The sequence below is a fragment of the Notothenia rossii genome (assembly GCF_949606895.1).
Source record: "Notothenia rossii genome assembly, chromosome: 8".
Lineage (NCBI taxonomy): Eukaryota > Metazoa > Chordata > Actinopteri > Perciformes > Nototheniidae > Notothenia > Notothenia rossii.
Window position 1 is genome coordinate 52,034,648 of NC_136906.1, and position 20,182 is coordinate 52,054,829.

Sequence of the window (20,182 nt, forward strand, 5' to 3'; positions counted from 1 at the left end):
AGATTTTCTTTGCATGGGTGAAACGTGTTTTGCGTTTACACAATTCACATTTACACACAGATTATATTGATTATATTGAGAATATCTACATTCATAAAAAATATACATCTCTTTAAAAGACACTGCTTCACATTCAGAGTATGTTATTGCATATTCACTGCATGATTACATTGTCTGTTGTCTGTTTTCCCAGACGGTTCAAGGATTCAAAGCCACCTCACCACCATTGAATCTACTTTGTAGCCTTAACCAATACGACATCTCTTTCTTCTAAAACAATGATTGTTTATTTTATTACAACATTTCAGCAGGGCTGTGGGGAAACGGTTAGTTGTAGCCATAACGTCTGAGTTTAAACAATTAGATGATTAACTGGTAAGTCATTTCACATACTGTAATATTAATTTAGCAAATTGTTTAAAATGTTTACATTTTCAAGCTAAATTGAGTGGTTCTGATCTGTTTGAGAAGGAGTAGGAGAGACAGATAAAAGAAGGAAAGAAAAGCCCGGTTTTAGTTGTTTTTTTATTATATTTATTTTGCTCTAGTTTTCATTAATATAATAAACAGTGATTCCTAAGATGTAAACTATGGGACAATTTAAAAGGATGTTTTACTTTTTGGGATATTTTATAGTTAATGAATTAGTTATATTAATTTAAATGTATTATAGACGTTACACTTTCAGCTATCGGGGGGGATTAAACCAATCAGTTCGTCTGAGTTATATAAAACCAATTAATGTTTGTAGTGTAAATAGATTTTTCAGAGCAGCTCATTTGTTCAGCTTTGACTCATGTTGTATTTCTGAGAGCGTACACATCAGCTGACATTTTAACTGCTATTATCTCGTACTGATTAACAGAGTGCAACTGTTATCTGTGATTACACTTAAACAGACACTTCAGCTTATCCACTGCTTACTGATCACACTTCAATTACATCTCAATTCTTTCTGTCGCTTTACTTCCCATGTTTCCTTCTCATAATGTGCTCATTAAGGCCCTGTGTGGGGCCTTTTCTGGGAGAGCGCTGCGCAGAACCACCGCACAGATTTTTTCTCGTGTGGTTTCATAAAAAAACGTTCCCAGTACTTTACAATTGGGGAGAGGGTTTTCTTGAAGAAAAAAATATTATTTTACAGACATATTAACACTAGGGCCGCCAGAGGTCGCTGTATAGCTAAAACCGCCAACGGGTAAAATGTACCCACTATAGATTTTCAAGGTACAATGTTATTTTATTTATCATACAGAACAGTTAGTTTTGATCGCACAGGGATGAAACTTATACCAATAGAATCTGTGGACTCTCAGCTTTTCATATGATATAGGTTGTGCAGATAGCATGAAGTTTAAAATATCGCTAATAGTGCTGATTTAAACGCTTGGTGTTAGACTTGTGTTTTGTTTAGGTACAAATCTCTCTATCTCTCTCTATCGATATATCTGTAATGTTCTGTTCTATGAACATATAATTGTCTACATAAATAGACGACGCGGACTACTTCTCTCATTCCGAGTGTCCATCTTTATTCAACTGGCACGTAACCTGCACACATGCATTACGTCCTCAATGTGAGCTCAGTCATCCAAGATCTTGTATTCTCCAAGATATTACACTATCTATAAATATCTATCTGTCTATTTCTCTCTCGATCCATCTATCAATATATCTATCTATCTACTGTATCTCTCTCTCTCAATCTATCTCTCTATCTATAAGGAACCGCAGTAGACAAAAGGCGTTGCTATAGTAACACGTCATGTTTACTCTGCATTTTCTATGAGGTAAATATTACCCGCTGGCGGATATAGGTATAAATGGCATTTTTTTGGGCGATCTTTTCAATCTGACTTCATATTAACAATTGTTAACAACAGAGGGTGCTACATAACACACTTTCAGGAAAAGTCACGGACTGGGAGACTTTAATATGTTATTGAACAAAAGTTACATACAATCAAAAAACAGCTGCTGGTAAAATGTACCCGTTGGCGGTTCTAGTGTTAATCTGCCTTTTCACAACAGGCCTGGTGCTGCTCTTTCACCGTCTCTTTCCAGTCACATTTAAAACAGACAGCCCGACTTCCTAATTCAATCTGGCCAATCAGGTCATGAATGAGAGTCAACAGTTAAACAAAGTTCTAAATCAAATCATTATTTTACTTCAAAAAATATTGTAACTTCAAAAAATAAACAATATCCGAACAAAACTGATTTTTAAGTTAATTGGCAAACATTACATCACACATTATCCAACCAATAACATCCAAGACTCCACCTACTCATACAGCGCATATAAGGAGGACTTTAGAGGTGGGCTCCTCCTTTGAGCGCTGGCACAAGATGGCCTCCAGAACAGAAACACAGATAATGGGGATTCTTATCATGATTGTGTGTCTTTAAGACATATTTTCATGAAGTACAATTATTTTAAATGCATGGTATATTAATTTGCCTTTGTACATTGCTATTAGAAACCTTTAATGAAATAAATGCAATTCTGAAGAAAAGTGTTGATGAAGGAGTTTGTGCCTCCTCACAGCCCCCTTGCTTTTGTTATCTATTTGTGCTAGTTTTTGTTTCGCAATGAACACCAATTGGAAGAAACTTCCTCCCAAACTTATGGAGATAAAAGTACAACACTCACCTTCAGCCAATAATCAGGGTCCATTGCCAATATGCTCAAACAAATATGCTTTTCACTCTTTTTTATGACCGTTTATGTCTGAACAACATGACAGACATCACAAGGTTTTCCTCCATTTATCTACCGTTACTTCACCAAGTTGAGATATTTTTAACTCGAGTTGCTCTGAGCACCTCTCTGAAGAACCAGCACCTTACCGTGGTAGAGAGGATTGTGTGCCCTGATGAACCTGGGGGCTGTGTTGTCTGGAACCTTGTGTTCTTGATAAGGTCTCCCATGGCAAATTGGTCTCAGGCAAGGGGCCAGACTAAGATTGGTTCACAAGACCTCATGAAAGACGACACACGAAGTGAGGATACCCGGCCCGGAGGAAGCCCGGGGTCCCCTTCTGGAGCAAGGCCCAGAAGGAGGACTCGTCGGCGAGCGTCTGGTGGCCGGGCTTGCCACGGAGCCCGGCCAGGCACAGCCCGAAAAGGCAACATGGGCAACACCTCCGCTTCTCTGTCCCGCGGGCCCACCACCTACGGGAAACAGCGATGGGGTCGGGTGCGCTGCCAGAAGGGTGGCGGTGACGGTCTCGACGGACCAGACCCGGGCGACAGAAGCTGGCTTTGGGGACGTGGAACGTCACCTCTCTGCGGGGGAAGGAGTCGGAGCTTGTGCGGGAGGTGGAGCGTTACCAGTTGGATCTGGTTGGGCTCACCTCTACGCACAGCGTCGGCTCTGGAACCTTACTTCTGGATCGGGGTTGGACTCTATTCTTCTCCGGAGTTGCTCAAGGTGTGAGGCGCCGGGCGGGTGTGGGGATACTCACAAGTCCCCGGTTGGGTGCTTCGTTGTTGGAGTTTACCCCAGTGGACGAGAGGGTCGCCTCCCTACGCCTGCGGGTTATGGGGGGGAAAACTCTGACTGTTGTGTGTGCTTATGCACCCAACAGCAGTTCAGAGTATACGGCCTTCTTGGAGACCCTGGAAAGAGTCCTTCAGGGATTTGTTATCCCGGGGGACTCCCAAGGCAGTTGCAAGGTACCGACAGGCCCGAAGGGCAGCAGCCTCAGCCGTGGCCGAGGCAAAGCAGCGGGTGTGGGAGAAGTTCGGAGAAGACATGGAAAAGGACTTTCGGGCGGCACCAAAGTTGTTCTGGAAAACTGTCCGACACCTCAGGAGGGAGAAGCAGTGAACAATCCAAACTGTGTACAGTAAGGATGGGACGTTGTTGACCTCAACTGATGGAGTGTTAGGGCGTTGGAAGGAGCATTTTGAGGAACTCTTGAACCCGACAACTCCTCCCTCTATGTTAGAGGCAGAGCTGGAGTATGACGGGGGATCAACACCAATCTCCCGGGGGGAGGTCACTGAGGTCGTCAAACAACTTCACAGTGGCAAAGCCCCGGGGGTGGATGAGATCCGCCCAGAAATGCAGAAGGCTCTGGGTGTTGAGGGACTGTCATGGTTGACACGTCTCATCAACGTTGCGTGGAAGTCGGAAACAGTACCGAAGGAGTGGCAGACCGGGGTGGTGGTTCCCCTTTTTAAAAAGGGGGATCAGAGGGTGTGTGCCAATTACAGAGGCATCACACTACTCAGCCTCCCCGGGAAAGTTTACTCTAAGGTACTCGAAAGGAGGGTCAGGCCGATTGTCGAACCTCAGATTGAGGAGGAACAATGCGGATTCCGTCCTGGTCGTGGAACGACGGATCAGCTTTTTACTCTCGCAAGGATCCTGGAGGGGGCCTGGGAGTACGCTTATCCAGTCTACATGTGTTTTGTAGACTTGGAGAAGGCGTATGACCAGGTTCCCAGGGAGTCACTGTGGGAGGTGCTGCGGGAGTATGGGGTGAGGGGGTCTCTACTCAGGGCCATCCAATCTCTGTACTCCCAAAGCGAGAGCTGTGTCCGGGTCCTCGGAAGTAAGTCGGACCCATTTCAGGTGAGGGTTGGCCTCCGACAAGGCTGCGCTTTGTCACCAATCCTGTTTGTAATATACATGGATCGGATTTCGAGGTGTAGTCGTGGGGGAGGGGGTCTGCAGTTCGGTGGACTAAGGATTGCACCACTGCTTTTTGCAGATGATGTGGTTCTGATGGCTTCATCGGTCTGCGACCTTCAGCACTCACTGGATCGGTTCGCAACCGAGTGTGAAGCGGCTGGGAAGAGGATCAGCACCTCCAAATCTGAGGCCATGGTTCTCAGCAGGAAACCGATGTACTGTCCACTCCAAGTAGGGAATGAGTCCTTACCCCAAGTGAAGGAGTTCAAGTATCTCGGGGTCTTGTTCTCGAGTGAGGGGACAATGGAGCGTGAGATGGGTCGGAGAATCGGAGCAGCGGGAGCGGTACTGCAGTCGCTTTACCGCACCGTTGTGATGAAAAGGGAACTGAGCCAGAAGGCAAAGCTCTCTGTCTACCGCGCCATTTTCGTTCCTACCCTCACCTATGGTCATGAAGGATGGGTCATGACCGAAAGAACGAGATTGCAGGTACAAGCGGCCAAGATGGGTTTTCTCCGCAGGGTGGCTGGTTTCTCCCTTAGGGATAAGGTGAGAAGTTCGGTCATCCGGGAGGGACTCGGAGTTGAACCGCTCCTCCTTCGCTTCGAAAGGAGCCAGTTGAGGTGGTTCGGGCACCTAGTTAGGATGCCACCTGGGCGCCTCCCTAGGGAGGTGTTCCAGGCACGTTCAGCTGGGAAGAGACCAAGGGGTAGACCTAGGACCAGGTGGAGGGATTATATCTCTTCGCTGGCCTGGGAGCGCCTTGGGATCCCCCTGTCAGAGCTGGTTGATGTGGCCAGGGAAAAGAAAGTTTGGGGCTCTGCTGGAACTGCTACCTCCGCGACCCGACCACGGATAAGCGGGAGAAGATGGATGGATGGATGGATGCTCTGAGCAGACACATAAAAAAGCAGGAGCTCTCAGAAAAAATATTTTGTTCTCAAGGCGACAGCATGGGATGGTATTTGGCAGAGGTGGGAGTAAGTCCTACATGTGCAAGTCATGAGCAAGTCTCAAGTCTTGACCTACAAGTATCAAGCAAGTCCCAAGTCACTGTGGTGAGAGTCAAGCAAGTCAAGTCAAGTCATTGCTCAGGTCAAGCAAGTCAAGTCAAGTCATACGAAATTCTGATGAATAAGCCCAGTTTCCGCATTTAAATCAGTTAAAAGACAGTGGTTATGAAAATGGATTCAACCCACACTATGATCTTTATTACATACACAGTTAATCATTTGAAATATAATTTAGACAGATGACAATCATATTAGATTCATATTAACCCTAGAACTGTAGACAATATAGATAGGACTCAAAAAGTCTGTTCAAAAAGGCAGAATTCCAGTTAAGAAAATCATATATGGCATTTGCCATTACACATATTTAATTTAAATGTATGTTAACACTAGAACCGCCAACAGCCAGCACCTACATAGATATCATTTTCAAATCATTTAATTTGTTCCTCTTCATAATTTCCTTATAAACTAAGCAGGACGATTTAAAACTCACTTAATTGGGTTAATTTAGAAATGGCTTCAGTTTATCATCATAACAGATCAAAAAGTTCAGATTCATTTTACAATAAATCAAGGAATGATGCACTTCTACAAACAAAAACAACATAATTAAAACATTTAAACAAACGACTAAAAGTAGATGAACTACATTATTCAAAAGTTTCCAGTAACTTCTGATTATAACACAGGGGAAATAAACGAGGCATCTCTTTTCCTCTCTCCCTCTCCTGACAGCCCGTCAGTATCAGGGTTAGTCTAAATGAATCCCTTGGCTGTTCTCGTGTTCATTTACCCCGTGTTTTCTTCTCTTTGCTTAATCGATTTGAAACCAAGTCTAACGTAGTTTAAACTTAACGTCAACATTCTAGCTAACACAACACAGTCACGTAGCCTACCTTTCTCTGTGTTTTTTTTTGTAGTGACGAATTAAGTTGGAAGTTGTGGTGGTCCTGTCACTGATCTTTATGCTGCAGACCCTGCATACCGCTGTTCCCTTCTTATTAGCGTCATCGACAAAATAATCCTTGAATCCAAACTTAACTATTTTTGGAGTAAAGCTAGCCACTGCCATGTTAACTGACAGTCCTGCCGTCTAGTGGGTTGCCAGGTTTGCGCGCATGGCGTTATAATCACGTTTTTCGAAAAAACTAAACGTAATATCCCACTACAAAAACAAATGCAAATATTTAATTTTAAACAGTCAAGTCCTTTCAAGTCATCGGTCTCAAGCTTAAATCAAGTCTCAAGTCATGAATACCAAGTCAAAGTCAAGTCTTTTATCAATGTTAGTCAAGCAAGTCTCAAGTAAAAAAATATGCGACTCGAGTCTGACTCGAGTCAAGTCATGTGACTCGAGTCCCCACCTCTGGTATTTGGTGTGTCTTCATTGGAGGCAATTCAATAAAGGATGTCGCAGCTCAGAAAAAGGCCCTTCATCTGGACACACCAAGGCACTAACTGATACCCAATCTACATTATTGAAAACTAAATCCTACATAGATTCATGTGAAATTCAGTAAATGAAGGGCTCATAACACATTTTTAACTGAAAAATAATGTTCAAACCCTTTTTAAGTGTTCAAAACTACAATTATCTACAATGGGTACAAGATAACACACATTCTTGGCAAAGTGAAGCTTTTTTTGTGAAACCGGACTTATTTAAATACTGATCTTAATGTTTTTCTGTTTACACAGATGGCCTTGGATTCTGTTTCTGTTGTAAAGCTGTGTCCATGCAATCACATCTCCCCAGTTAGCAGGTAAGTGAAAAGTTGTAACAGCTGATGTTGGCAAAACTTTGTTGAAAAAACCCCCTTAATTTCAATGCTAACCTGCTCATCATTATGAGAACACAAATCAAAAGTACTTAAGTAGAAGTTGGAATATTCTAAGTCGATCATTACTTTCCTGGATGAGATTTGAGTTTGCATGTTGCAGAACTTCAAAGTGCTTTTAATTCTGTTAACACTTCAACACTTCCACGTTTTTTCGCTTAGGACTTATGAGATAAGTCCTAATGCTCCACAGAGTGCTGGATTTGAGAGCTTAGGTTTTAAGGAGGATGAGTTCTACCAAAACTCTGGACTCAAGGCTTTCCAGGTGATGTTTTGGGTCTGTGAAGAGATGCATGACTCAGTGACAACAGAACGCTTCAGACGTGAAGCAGTAGCCGTCTAATCCACTGATGGGGAGTGTGTATGAGGCTTAAGCCGGACCTGATGAGGAGAGGCTCTTACAGACCGAGACCACCATGATCTAAGTCGGCAGCCGGCGCGGCGGCGGATTGAGGTCACGTCAGCCTAAACACAGCAAACAAAACTTAATGCAATCGGCCGTGCTTGTTTTACGCTTTTCTGGTGACTGGACATTTTGCGAGTTCGGATGAGGAAGCTTAGAGAAAAAATCTCACTTCTTCTTCTCTTCCCACTTGAAAGTTCCAGCATGTGTTGCTAGAAACATGTCAAATAATAAATAACTCACAATTTCATTTCCAAACCATCTTTTGGAAGATTTCTGTCAACAAATATGAATGGATATGACACGTTATGGGGGGAAGGATCATAAGCATCTTAAACGTGCATACACCCTCTAACATACTGAACTAAACTTGAAAAAACGTAACTCTAACTCAATCAAAATCACACTGAAACCTTCTTAAAAATGCTTGACATGTTAAGGAATAATTACAACCACATTAAATAAACAACTTGGAAATTAATTTAAAGGAATACTGCTAATCAGCAGGTATGTCAGCGGAGACAAAAGCAATCAATCTCAGGATCATGGATTAAGACTATCTAGTAGATAACAGTTCAACACTTCATTCTTTTAAATAATAATGCGAACAAGTAATCTTCTTAGCATTTTAACCATTTAGTATGTCAAACATTTTAACTACATTACCCAATTTCATAGTTGTATTCAATCTTTGTATGTATAATGCAACATGTTATTTTTTAACCTTATAGGCTAACATATTTTAATCACCATTAAATTAATCGTCCTTCAACTTATAATGCAGGCTATTATTGTATCATATTTCAACCTGCCACAGATATGGGTTTCATTTGTATGAATAAAGCACTATTTCTTCTTATCTTATCTTGTAGCATGAGGAAAGAGGAACAGGACATTTATATTTGTGACAGGGATATTTGGATGATAGCCAGAGCTCCATCAGAACTTATTGAGCTGCTTTGTGTTGTTTATCCTCTCAGAAGAGCCGCGGTGCAGGTTCCCTTTTCATCTGACAGCTTTCAGAGCTGAGTAGAGGAGGATCCGCTGAGAGCTGTCAATGTGTCAGCCGAGCCCCCAGAACTCATCCTGTGACGCTCCACAAGTTATCAATACATTATTTATACTCTCTTACACAAAGCTTTTCTTGGCCAAATGTCATGGGGTGTTGACAGCTAACGTAGAGATTGAAGATCTAATTTAGATGGAAAACGCCAACCTTATTTTATCACTGAATGTGTGATTAATGATTTATTTATGATCTGAGAGTTTGCATTATTTTAAGTGAATAGTTTCTTATATAACAAGTCATTCAGAAGCACTTTTTTATGTATTTACACAGGTTACAACACTCACACACAAGCTTGAAATTCATCCATACAGTACATGAAGAACTGAATCCTCCCATCCCCTATTTTATTTTTTCAAAAACTTGGATTTTGAAACTTTTGTATCGACCGATTTTGTTGTTCTTGAGAGCACCTTCTGACAGCATTGAGGTCACCTTTCTGCAACAATACAAGCTAAAAGTAAATGTGGATGTTTTGGTCTCTGTAAACACAATAGAGGACTCTTCAAAGCAGCAGATTATTACTTTGAGAGGATTACATAAAAAAGCTTTCTTTAGAGAAAGGCTTCACTCTGATCAGGATTCCATCCTAAGTCGGTATTACATTACATCTCCTTCAGCTGGGGCTTTCATCCAAAGAGACTTACAATAAGTGCAATGAACCATGAATATACAAACTTAAAGCAGCAAGAACAATTCATTTACATCTGTTTCAAATAAGTATTGGAAGTGCTGGTGCATTAGTTTCATTGACCTAAATCTATGAATTACTACAATTTAGGTTAGGTTGGCCAAAGTGCAGTGGAAACAGCCGGCTTTTCAATCAGTAGCCTTTATCCAGGTGAAATCCCATTGAGATCAACGATCTCTTTTTCAAGGGAGACCTGCAGAAGATGGAAGATGTGAAGACTTTCTGCTGTTCATTGAAAGCTTGTTTCACCACGTAAGAGCAACAAGTATTAGTTGTGTACTTTACTGTTTCTATAAAGAGCTCCGAACCTGATTCATTGCTCTCATCGTGCCTGGTGCGCTCCAGCTCTGTGGCAGCGGGGTGTCACCAACCGAGAGCCTCATTATAAGCACATTTTCTAACTACTTCCCCAACCCCCTTAAGGTGGGAAAAACCCAGCCCCCAGGGAAGTGAAATACTTGTTCATAGTCGCCAAATGGTAGTGCTACACTCAGTGTCCGTCCACAATGTCCCAAAAATACTTTTTCCTATTGACTTACATTGGGAAAGATACGTCTGTAAATCAGTGTATGTTTTGGGATGAAAGATGTCAAATGTACTTAAAGGCGAATCACAAGTTCTTATTCCTCTGAGTCAAGACTGGACGTGATGTCATTTGTTTGAATCATTTGGATGTTCTTTCAGAGCTGCAGATGTTGATGCTAGTTTTTCTTGGTAATTTGGAGATTTTAAAGAACTATAAAGTTAACATTGTACAATTGCAGATAACAAATTGTGTGCGTTTTAGGGAGGTTAAGAAACATATTTTTGTCAACATATTTTACACGACTAATATTTGCTTTAAATTTGTTTTTTTTGGCACTGTAGAGCATGATTCTAAGCAGTATTGAAACATAATGTGATTAATGTTGTGTACCAGTGTTACAAGTTGTTATGTGTGCTAGATTTGGTTTTGGACTTGGCGTTTTTGAGCACTTGTCAAAACGCTTGATAAATAAAATATATTATTTGTATTATAACACTGCCACAGATTGGAGGCACCAAAAAGGCAAGTGCACGTTACTTTAAATTAAAGTCAGCGTTTCAGTTTATTCAGTGTAGGCTTTCATAGGAATGAACAGGACACCACCTCCACGCTGTGTCTACCTCTCTTCATGCACCTTAAGAAAACAGATACTGTATCTTTAACATGAACCCATTTCTGTTGCAATCCCACAGCACAGCAGGCACGTCAGGGTGCTGCATGGAGCCAAACATTCTCATTGTTACATTGTACTCATACCGCTGATTTACTGCCTTGCATTGCAAAATGACCACGGAAGGAGAGAGGATGGTAATAGGATTATTGATCAATACTAATGATTCAATTACTCTAGCAAGTTGTACATTTTATGGCTTTCAAAGTGTGCTGTGTAGAACAGTGACAGGGCCAAAAGGATACACATGGTGATCTACCGGCTTATTAAACATTCTCCATTTCAATACTTGCCTCTATGGAGAAAATGTTATACATTGTTCATGTTAACTACAGTGTGATGTTATACAAGAGGTGGGCAGAAGGCAGAACTGGTGGGATCTCTCTGCAACGAGATAATCCTCTTCCTGGTTGTTGTGCGAGGGTAGTATACATTTTAAGAATAAGTGCTTTTTTGGGCTTTGAAGCAGTAAAGCCACAGGAAATTACAGTATAAAAACATTGAATGTGAGTTTTGATGAGTACATTTTTCCAAAAGGGTAAGCCTCACTGCTAGCCCCATATTCGCAAGATATATACAAACCCTAACAGTCTGTATTACTTACTTTAGAGGTAATCATTTATAATGTACCATCTTTCAGTGGTGTAGCTGTTACAGCAAGTGTGGGATTTTGCACCTTTGACATAGACCTAAAAAGAAATTATATTAGCATAGCACCCTAAAGGAGACATCATAAATGCTGCACATTCTAGTTTTTAAAACCATCATGATATACTGAACTGCAATACTAGGTGATACACAGCCTGATTTCTTTATTATGTTCTCACCTGAGTATTTATTCTTCAATTAATTCAAGCCAATTTCTGTGTGTTCTAACCAATTAGATGTGATCAACATCCTTAGAGCCGCCACTTAATTTCCAGTGCTCTGTAGCAGTGTTGGATTCTTTCAGCAGTTAACTCTCTAAATATATATATATATATTTTTAAAAACATTAAGATAACACAGACCTTAATGCCCTAAAGAAAGCTGCCTCTGACTTAAACAGTGTCTGCTTTACAATTGTGTCCACACCCTTTGCCACATTTGTTGTTATTGTGCCACTATGTTTCAGGCTCTGGTGCAGGAAGTTTATGTCCCCTTTCTTTATCCCGCCTACAAGGCTCCGTTTCTTTTCAAGCGGAGACACAGCTGTTTAATCAGCACAACAGCAGAATTATTAATAACGAAGTGTTGGTGGGAGACCAGAGGTCTGTAACCAGGCTGCTCTTTTAAGAAAAGGAAAGGCCTTGTGCTTCTTTCAGTTTTCTTTTGTATGTCTTGTTGCTGTTGCTGTGCAGATAATGTGCTCCCATTCTGGCTTTACTCTAATGATTAGCACTGGCAGTACTACAATGTTCAAAGACTGAACAGTGGGGGACCGTTCAAGGGCGGCTAATGCATTTGTTTGCCGTTCATATTCCTGAGAGGGAAGTGTGTTTAGCATAAGAACACAACAGGGAACATGGCGTCTTGTGATGAGCGTCCGGTCTGATGGAGCTGCAGAGAGATGTGAAGGTCCTCAGTGCTGCTGTGGGGGGGTCTTCTCCTCAGACTGCAGCTGGGTGCTGATATAACCAGTTTCCCCGTGCTGCGTACTGTACCTACATCCACTCTCAGCTCTCATATGAAAGACAGTGTGAACAGTGTGTAGGTCAGCACCTTTGAAATCACTCTGATCTTATTCACCAATGTGGGCTTAAAAAAGTGTTGCTCTTCTGATTTCCAAAGGATTCTGATTACAAAGGCACTATTTTTCTTGCAAGAACTCTTTAATAATTCACATGGTATTTGCATTTACTTACTGGTAGACATGTGTAGACACTTCTGGTCTATAGAAGTGAAGAAAAAAAAGAACAAAAAGCAGCATAAGAATAGGAGGAAGGTGGGTCCCAACATCTGTATAAAGAGTTATTTTGTAGCTAAGTAGGCAAATATTTTAAGGATTCTTCTTCATCCCCACTGAGTCAAAGTGGTAGGCTCCAATATCTTTGATGGTGTCTGACACTTGTTGGTGTTTTAAAGCAATTAACACCCCTCCACCTTTCCTTTACCTAAAATTATACATGTCAGGCCATTGGGTGTCTTTGGGTAATGGCAGGTTTTCTTAAAGTTCAGTTTGTGTCAGACTGACTTGAACCACACAGCTTTGATGGTTAGGAACAACTCTGAGGGAACTTCACGTGAGGTGGAGGAATTGTAAAGGTTCAGCAGCCTTGAACAATCCCTGATGTTAGATAGAATCGGAGGGATGAAACCCCTCTTTAATGGTCACACATGCAGAGCAAACAGCACACACAGTGACTCTGCTTTTGACCCATCCTGGTACCAGGAGCAGTGGGCAGCTAGTGTAAAGCGCCTGGGGAGCAATGGGAGTGGGGGGGAAGGGGGTTGTCTGGTGCCTTGCTCAAGAGCACCACGGCAGGGCAGGAGGTGAACTGGGACCTCTCCAAGTAGCAGTCCATATTCCATTTTTAGGTCTGGTCTGGGACTTGAACCGGCAACCCTACAGCTCCCAGTCCAAGCCCCTACTGACTGAGCCACTGCCGGACATTGATGTTCTCTGCTGCTCAGGGGCCGGCGGTGCTTTGCTAGCAAATAACATTTTGGAATGCAGATTTAAAAATGACAACTAAAATGGCAACGGGACTTTAAATCCACTTTAAATGTATCAAAATTGAAGCTGGCACAATTCTGGCCTCACAAATGAGCTAGTGATGTGATACTTGCATGGCTGGTTGTCAAACTACTGTGTTAGGTGAGTTAACTGCTACATTACCAAGCTTGCCAAGCATTAAAATGCTCATAATGTATTAGTCCATAAATAAGATTAGATAAGATAAGAATGTATTTATCCCGAAGGAAATTATTGTGCCAGTTACAAAAATACAATAAACACAGCATCATAATAATACAACTGTACACTAACAGTGCAGAACAATCTTAAATCACGATAAATGCTTCAAGCCGACTGTCAGTTAACTGTTAGCCAACTAAACAAGATAGCTTGTGTGGTCACTAAAAATAGCGTATTAAACATAAGTATGTATACAATGTTACATAAGACCATAATGTATTTCATGTAAAGCTTGACAAAATATATTCCTATAAACTTGTTGTCTATGTGTGAAGACACATCTGGAGTTCATTGAAAAAAAGTAAATACTTTCCTGCAAACATTTTTTTAAATATGGCCGAGCAAATCTATCCATTACTCTTCACTAATAGTGTCACTCTTACACATTAATCTCAACATGATTGTCTTCTACTGGTGTAAATTATTAAGAGGTTTTTTAGCCAGATTATTATTAAAGGTGAACACTTCACCGTCTGGCTCAAGATTCTGACGCTTCCACTGCACAGATTATTTATGTCTCTATATTTCAAGTTATCTTTACATCTTATTTTCTTCAAACAAGTGACTAATACAAAGTGAAATAATGCACAGCAGTGAACATATTTAAACTTCCAATGTGAACCAACTTTCTGCAAGTATTTATAAAACTTTATTTTATTATTTTAGAGACACTGGTCTGCTTTTTCTCAATTCTAGCATATTATATTTTTCCTGGTTGATTATTGACAGGTTAAACCAGACAAAATGTGTGCCAATTTTGTCATCATTAAGTGTTCACTCTTCAGTAATGCAACACAGCAGGAGAACATACAGGGTATGGTCGTATTATATCTGTGATAATAGATTCAACTTTTACTGAAAACATCCTTTAGATTAGTTCATTTACACCAAGGTTAAGATGTTGTATCTTGCTAACTCTCAGCGCAAGTTCAGGCAGGAAGACCTATCACTTCGTATTGCACGTCATGGCAATACTCGCTCCCTTCACTAAATGATAGGGAGCGCCACTCCTCAGCTAACCTATCAATTCCCTCCATTCACAAGCCTAATCATCGCACCTGTTAATCCCTCTATATATGCTCTCCCCTTTTCCATCAGCTGTCTTCCAGGTGTCAACGTGCAACCCTCCTCCACCCCTTCGCCTCCTGCTTCCAACTCAGGGCCAAGCTTAACCTTCTCCCTTCCAACCGGATCTAACCACTTATCACCACCACCAGTGTCTAGACCCAGGGGGGTTCATCGGAAACGGTTATTTCCCTTCCCGAATGATATCCTACAAAACCTGTGCCTAATCGCCAAACACCATTTCATTCACTTGTCATAAACTGTCATCATTATGTTTCATTTATATAATGTGACCCGATAATAAACATGTATTTCATACATCACGTCTCTCCTGATTGAAATGCCACTGACATTACAATAACTCTCCAATGGCCCTGACTGTTATTTAAGATGCAGACGTTCAATCTTACACCCTGCCAGGTGATCAAAAACAGATGTACAGACTCCAAAATATATATGTTAATTGCAAGGTTATTAGAATGCTTTAGCATTGGTCCGTATTTCAGAGACAGTGATTAAGATTCAGCAGCAGCAGGAGAAAAACAAGATTTTGCAGAATCATTGCTTGGAGGAGATTGTGCTGCTTGAGCAGGTGTGTCCCGGGGGAAACGTACCATACGTCTTCATAAGCATCACCGGTGCTTCCAGTCTCTATCTGCCGCTGCATATTTAACTGAATAAACAACACTGTCCAAGTTGTTCATTGCAGGCAAAACCCTGACTTTTCTCCAGAGCAGCTGTGGATTAGACTCACAAATCTTGTTGTGTAACGTTTTGCTTTGCTTGCACTCCCTGCACCCAAGTTTGAGAAATCCCAAATTCTTCCAAATGTATCAGAAATAATATCAATGTCAAGTGGACATGATACTTGATAAATTGATTGGATTGAAATCGGATCTGTCTCTATACTATATATGCAGCCGATTGTGTTTAGTTAAGTTTCGTTTATTGACCCTTCAGCATTTTCACAGGTTCAAAAATAAAATTGTCACTGAAACCATGATGTATTTGGCTGTAACCAGGTGACATATAGGCTAAAATTGTTCCCAGGACACTGTTTAAAATAGTGAGATGTAGGCCCCTTATTTTAAAATGTAATTATATAAGATAAAACTAATATTCACTGACCTGGCTCATATAACCTGCCTCTGCTATATCTCTCAGTTTGTTAAAGTTCCTTGTCTGACCGACTGTGAGCCCCTACCTGGGGGGGGGGGGGGGGGGGGCAGCCACTAAAGTTGGACTTAAGCAGCTTACTGGCAGAGTCAAGACACAGATGTGAGTCTCTTTATGCTAAAGTGCACAATCTGAGAGTGCAGAGAGACTCTGTACCCTGAGTACCTCTGGTCAAGTATGAATTTAGAAGCTGCTTCTCCTTCACAGCCTTTGGCCCAGTCAGGAAACGGTGTTAAAAAAATGGTGTTTCCTGAAGCAATGCCCTAGACTGTGTGAAGGAAACCAGCTTAGAGTATCATACACTGCATTACAGTTGTGTATCGCTGGGCTCAGCCACATCATGACGTTGCGGTGAACGTCGCTGCGATGCAAGTGGGAACATATTGCCGTTTGAAAAAGTAATTCACTATCAGACTGTCTTACTATAAAGGTCCGCTGATACATGTTGCTCCAAAAATATACATAGTTATTGGTTTTAATTGACTGAATTGAAGGATGTTTGGCAACATAGTGTTGTCAACAGAGGATTGCAACCGAGCACCCGCTTTGAAACGGCCTAAAACCACCTTGGTGGAAAATGGTAATCTGGCACACCTTTATTTTTATAGCATCTATTGGGCTTCTGTACTATTCATCCTTTTTTATATATTCACTTAAAAGCATTCTTAAATTAATCTGAATTATTAACCAGAGCTGTAGATGTTTGATTTTGTTGTGAGCTAATGATTCCAGCCTTAAGGGCTTTATGTGTCTCAACATGGAGACAAACATGAACATGTCCGTAAATTTGGAAATGAGTCTGCTCTCTGATACATTTTGGCTGCGAATGCATGTTTTGGGACGGCCTCCTGGGATTTAGCTCTGTATTTCAGGATAGACTGGTTTACAGTCTGACTTTATTCAATCGTGGGACCCTGTTCCTCTGATTTGATGGAAACAATTCATATCCAGTGTTCAAGACATGTTGGGGTCGGAGATGATGGTGTTGGACAGCCTCACTATGTTGTTATGGTGACTCATAGAGTCTCTTACAGAGTTGACCTACAATCTTTGAGCAGTGTTTAGCTGGTGGAGCAGTTTTATTTATTTATATTTATATAGACAAACACTTGTACCATGCAGTTAGTTGGTCTCAAATATACTTAAGCAAGTGCTCATTACTCCCTCGAAAGTCTCAAGAGATACATTTGAAAGCGTTTAGAATTGTAGATGTTTACCTGCAATTGTCCTTGAGATATTTTGGGACACTCCAGTTGAATATTGTTTTTGCGCGCAAATGCGACTATTTTCATACGGGTTAAAGTAAATGGACAACAAATATTAGGAGTATAAATGAGACCAAGATGAGAAGGGAATGTGACAACTTGTGTGTGAGCCGTCACATTTTATTCAAAGGCATTATAAGTCTACTTGTAGGCAGCGTTCTTGGAGGAGGTCTGGATAACAAGTGCAAGTATGACATTGGTGTAATTGGAGCTTATCACTGAAGGAGGTGAGTGCGTGTGAAAGACCGCTAGCTCTCCTTGAGTTTCACAGATTGTGATATCAGCAGTGGGAGGCAGATACTGTGTTTGTCCAAGGTAATAGTGTTGGCTCTGCCCCAAGGGAAGGATTGCGTATCGCAGTAATGAATTGCAACGGAGACAACCCTGTGGGGCCCGCTGCCTCATGTGAGCACACATAATGGATATGTATTGTGTTTCCTTTAGGCATGTGGACTGACTAATTGGCAGATGGATAGCTAATTCTAGCTCTAGAGCATTTGAGACCAACTGCTGCACAGGCCTATCTGCTGCAGTCCGGTTCAGCCTGCTTTGGCAGTGTCACATGAGTTTATCATATCTATTTGTTTTCCCTACAGGGGACAGCATGACCCTAAAAAAGTACGATACCCTTATAAAAACACAAAGAAAAGTTCCAAAGTTCTAGACTGCATGGGAGGAGATAACCAAGAATATCGGTCCCGTCACAGAAAATGCAAATACGTGATATGAGGCCTTTTACTTTTTTAAATGCAGCAGTTCTCTCTCATACTGTCGGTGGGAATACACTGAGAAAACTGAATTGATGTCAACAAATTCACGTAACTGTATTAGGTTAGTTAAAAGCAATATTATTAAGTTGAACCAAATAACTTTTCTTTAAACTTAATATTAGTTGCAAAAGGCTGTGTCACAACCACTCAGCAACAGATTATTTTAGAAATTGCACAATAGGGAGAAACTAGTTTTCCCAAATTAAAAATGTCTCTTTGGAATTGAATAAGTCCGGACCACAAGGAGACTTAGCTCTCTGTGGTGAATAGAAGGTTTGTGTTTGGACACACTCAGTCCGAACTGTAATTTAAAAATGTTGCAGAATAAAATGGGTTTATTATTAACAAATCAATAATTATTTTTTATTCAACACCACTATTAACATATTCATGTTGATGTCTGCCAAATCAACTTGAATAAACATTGTTTTATAATAAACCTAAACTTTAGTTAAGTTACAAACTCTTCCACCAGAATCACCAAAGAAGAGACTAGCACCTTCTCCCCCGTCTTCATCACCATGCCTACCACAATCATCCGGACCAAAACGTCTTCCCCCCTTCAAGAAAGCATCTGCAGTCTCTGAAGCCTGATAAGGATGTGTGTGTACAAAACGCAGCAAACTCTAACTGATATGTGCTGGGTCCAGGCTCAAGGGCGTATGGCACTCTAAACTCTTTCCAGGACATGCCGGGGCCCTGCCTGCCTGTAGATTTGCCGATATCTGTGTTGATAGGTAATAGATTAAGAGCGGTGAATCAGCTTAGAAACAGGAAGTGTTCAAACGTTTGTGTGAGTTTATAAAATGTAGCAGTGATTCCATGTCAGCCACGGCTTGTCACAAAAAATCAGACTGATAGTGTGTTTAACGAACTTAAACTAGCTTTATTAAATGTCAGGTCTTTGGCAGGTAAAACATTTTTAATCAATGATTTTATCACTGAGCACAATCTCGATTTTATGTTTTTAACGGAAACATGGATTGAACAAAATAACAGTGCAGCTGTTCTTATCGAATCAACACCTCCCAACTTTAGTTTTATGAGTCAGGAAAGAATGCATAAGAAAGGGGGTGGAGTTGCTATTTTGTTCAATGATTCCCTTCAATGCAGGAAGACATCTTATGGGAACTTTGCTTCTTTTGAATATGTGGCCCTTCAGCTGAAATGCTCCTCTCAAGCTCTGTTCCTAAATATCTATAGACCACCCAAATACTATGTGAGCTTTTTTGATGACTTTACTGAACTGCTGTCTATAGTGTGTATTGACTTTGACCGTTTAGTCATTGTTGGTGATTTTAACATCCATGTTGACAACCCCCAGGACAGAGGGGCTAAAGAACTGTTTTGTGGTCTTGATAACTATGGACTGACTCAGCATGTGACGGAGCCCACGCACAATAAGGGGCACACTCTGGACTTAATTATCTCAAAGGGTCTGAATATCTCTAAGGTTGTGGTGACTGATGTTGCACTCTCTGATCATTCCTGTGTTTTCTCTGAGAGCTCTATTTCTATTCCCAAAAATGTTCAAAAACAGGTAACCACAAGGCGATATTTCACTGAAAATACTAGGGAAATGTTTACTCAGAATCTTCCACACTTGCCCCTGCTAACATCTCAGTAAATAAGTAAAAATGTTATAGATGCCATTGCTCCAACTAAGATAAAGGAAGTGACTGGCAAGAAAATATCTCCATGGAGAAAGGCCATGACCGTGAGAACAGAAAAAAGAGAATGTCGAAATGCTGAACGCAGGTGGCGAAAAACAAATCTCCAGGTGCACTTTGAAATCTATAAAGAGAGACTTGGCCTTTATAATTTGGAATTGAAAAACGCACAACAGTCTTTCTTCTCTGACATCATTACCAAAAACAAAAACAACGCACGTGCCTTGTTTGCTTCCGTTGACAGGCTAACTAACCCCCCAGTGTCAGTAGCCTCTGAATTTCTATCCACCAGGACGTGCAATGATTTTGCCTCCTTCTTCACTTACAAAATTCAGAAAATCAGACAAGCAGTCAGTGCCTCTGCATCAGGTACAGCAAATGTGTTGTCCCTATGTCCACCTAATATCAATTCAAACACCATGACACAATTCCATCAGATTAATGATAAAAGCCTAGAGGACATTATTCAACTTCTGAAATCCTCCTCC

The 20,182-nt window shown here is 41.1% G+C and overlaps 1 protein-coding gene across 9 annotated transcripts in view; it reads left to right on the plus strand.

Moving 5' to 3' along the window:
* Nucleotides 1-20,182, plus strand: part of LOC307016871 (leucine-rich repeat and fibronectin type-III domain-containing protein 2-like) — a 321,008-nt gene that overhangs the window by 86,887 nt on the left and 213,939 nt on the right. For all 9 annotated transcript variants that reach the window (XM_079646221.1, XM_079646225.1, XM_079646223.1 and 6 more), the window contains one exon: nt 7,357-7,421. The gene's annotated coding sequence lies outside the window, so the exon portion shown is untranslated. The remainder of the gene's footprint in view (nt 1-7,356; nt 7,422-20,182) is intronic.